We start from the raw sequence: 3,370 nt of genomic DNA on the forward strand, positions 1-3,370 counted from the left end.
TAGTTATGCAAAGACGATATGAATAACATTAACTATAACGGTTGCGGATTGACTGCGAGTCGGCGGTATGAGAGTACGGATTTATTAAATTATACAATGCAAATATTGAAATTCATGTTTATAATTATTAATACAATACAGCAAAAATGATACAATTTTAATGACAATATTGAAATTGTGATTAGTATGTTTAATGTTTATAGTATATACCTATGCTGGGTTATACATGTATAAGTGTAATGCATATCGCATATGTATTTGATCAGATAGTTTTTTTAGCGTAATATACATATACGTTTGTACTATTGTACTTCAGTACTTGGTTTACATTATAATTTAAAAGCCTTTTATATTTATTGAAGTCTATAGTATATTAATTAACACATTAGCATAAGCATTTCACCGTTCCTTATCAAAAACAAAAAGTACACTTCCGTCGAAATCGGCGTACGATGACCGACGTCAGTATTGTGTTTATAAATTGTATTACTTGTTGAATATATTGATTATTCAATTTTATAAAAATGGTGCATGTAGCATGTTCATAGAACATAATATAAATGTTTATTACCCACTAGTTGAATATTGATTACGGAAAGCTGAGACTACAAATAAGCACATCTTAAAGAACAATTTTTTTTATAAATATCTAAAATTATATTCTTTATTATAATACAGTACTTAGTTCGGCTAATTCTAAATATAATATGTCACAATTTAAATGCATAATATTTTTACCAAATTATGTTATGTATCAAACTATATAATTGATTGAGTATTAAAAGATTTATAAAATGATCAGTTAGTTTTTATAATATGACATTTTTAAAGCATTGTTCCGAAAAGTATTCAAAAAATAAAAATAATTTAATTGATCATTGCAAATCAATATTATTAATTTTCTCGTATCGGTTAAAATATTCGTATTATAATAGTATAATCAATAAACGAATGCACTTATCGGTCAAATTAAATTTCAAAACCAGTAATATCGTATAAATGTAATATATAAAAAATTTAATTTTACATAATGCCATTTAGGTATAATAGTTATATATTATTAATTATTATATATTATAAATTATAATAAATAGCTTTATAGAAACAAATAAATATACGATCTTATCGAGATGAAAATTTTGTAAATATGTACATACGAGTACCTCTATGGCTTATTAGCAATTACTATATTTATAATATTTTATTATACATAAAATATATACAATATTGTGACATCACCACATTTATTGAAATATTTCAATTTAATTTTAAAAATTATTTTTTTTTTTTTTATAAAAATATAAATAATTTTATAAAATGGGCTTATCTAATAAAGTAATAACATAGAATTTCGAAAATATCATTTAATATAATATTAAGCGTACTGTTCAAAAATGTATCGTGACTCTGAGCGTATACATACCTGCTGAGATACTAACACACACACACACACACACCACACCACAGTTGATATACATGGAGTAAATTGTCGTTTGGTTTTGGTAGTTGGTACTGTTTAGTGTGTATTAATATTTGATTTGCATACTGAGAAGCTGTACAATGAAAATAAAAGTTAAATACGTATCGAAAATACTTATTTTAAAATCGGAGTTTAATTTTAAATTATTTAAATAGTAATTAAGTATTCATTGTAATTATATGAAAATTACTTATACATTTTACAATAATTTTAGGTATATCTATTATATATATATATTTTTTTTAGTATATTAAATAATGTTACTATTATTACTATACTACTTAAAATAGTATAAATTATCTACAGTTTTAATTTGTTCTATGTAACAGTACAAAGTTTCCTATAGCCAATTTACGTACAGGTAGTGGGTACGGTGACACGTCAAAATATTCCCGATAAAATACCTCGCGTAAATATTAATTCAAAATCTAAACCTTTTGTCTTTTTGTAAAAGTTACATAGATATTATTAATACAATTATCATAAACATTTAAAGAATACAAACAAATGATAAACTTTTATAATAAAGGTTAACATTTTAAATTATTATTTATGTGTGATATTTTGTCGAACCAGTGGGTACTCTATGACTACCTAGTTTTCATTACTAATATTCATTATACGGTCAAATTATTATATACATATCTGACCTCTGTAGAATTATTATAATCGCTCCATATACCTACAATAAATATAATTTTATCTGTATATTATTTAAATTAATATATTTATTTTTTAAATACAATAATTAAATTATAATATTTTTTTTCGGAAGTACTTATGTATAATTTAAAATATAAGCGTACATAAATTGGTACAAAAATAAAGTAGTCTTAATTATTAAAATAATTATAATAAATATTATAAGTATACATTGCACTTAAATCAGTGGTATATATAAAAAAATATCACGTATGACTAAACAATAAACGACAAAAGTGATAGGTACGCGGTAAAAAATAATCGTTTATTTTACCCATAGTAAAACTAAGGGTCGTTCGACATTATAATGTCAAGATATGTGACCTTTTAACAACGGATACTCTATAAAGGACCATCCAACTCAAACAATCTGACAATCAATCAATAGATAAGAGTTTTCTTTACAGAGTGCATTATATAAAAATGAACTCATCTAAATAATTGTCACATTTGATAAATTAAATTAAAATGTAAAATGTTACTATATGCATAATATTTAGTAAATTTTTATTGAGATCGCTTTGTTTAGTATTAACCAATATTCACAAATAAAAATATTATTTTTCGTGCCTACAACACGGTAGGAACAGCAGATGAACGTAAATGTAAGACGTCATATAAATATATAATGAACAATGACAAGAGAATAATTGAAATGCAAAGAAGGCACTAGTGCACTACACCAATTTTTTGTAATCGTCTTACAAGTGTGTGATATAATAAATATACGTCAGCAGTTCACGTTTAGCTTCGTTAGTTTAAAAACTGTTGTGAATAATATTATAATATAAAATATTATATTATAAAAGTTATTGATAAGAAAATCTGTCATCATAATATGTTGGTTTTTATGATATTATATTTTGTCATTAGATTATTTTATTTTTTACCAAGCTTTAGTTACTTATATAAAATAATTCAATTTAAAAATGTTCATAACTCGCTAAAAATTGAGCTATAGTAAAAAACCTATCCACGAACACAAATAATGTTCTTATGGTTAAGTTTTTTTGTAGTTCATTTTAGTTTTTAAATTAACAAAGTCGAAGGTGAATACTACTAAAGGCAAATTTACAAACGCCCTTATTGTTAGAGATAATAATGTGGGTGTAGCGTACTAGCGTCTTTTTAGTAATATTAGTACTATAATTTTTTAATAAACATAGGTATGCATTTTACTTTCATAAA

This window comes from Rhopalosiphum padi, chromosome 4, assembly GCF_020882245.1.
Source record: "Rhopalosiphum padi isolate XX-2018 chromosome 4, ASM2088224v1, whole genome shotgun sequence".
NCBI lineage: Eukaryota > Metazoa > Arthropoda > Insecta > Hemiptera > Aphididae > Rhopalosiphum > Rhopalosiphum padi.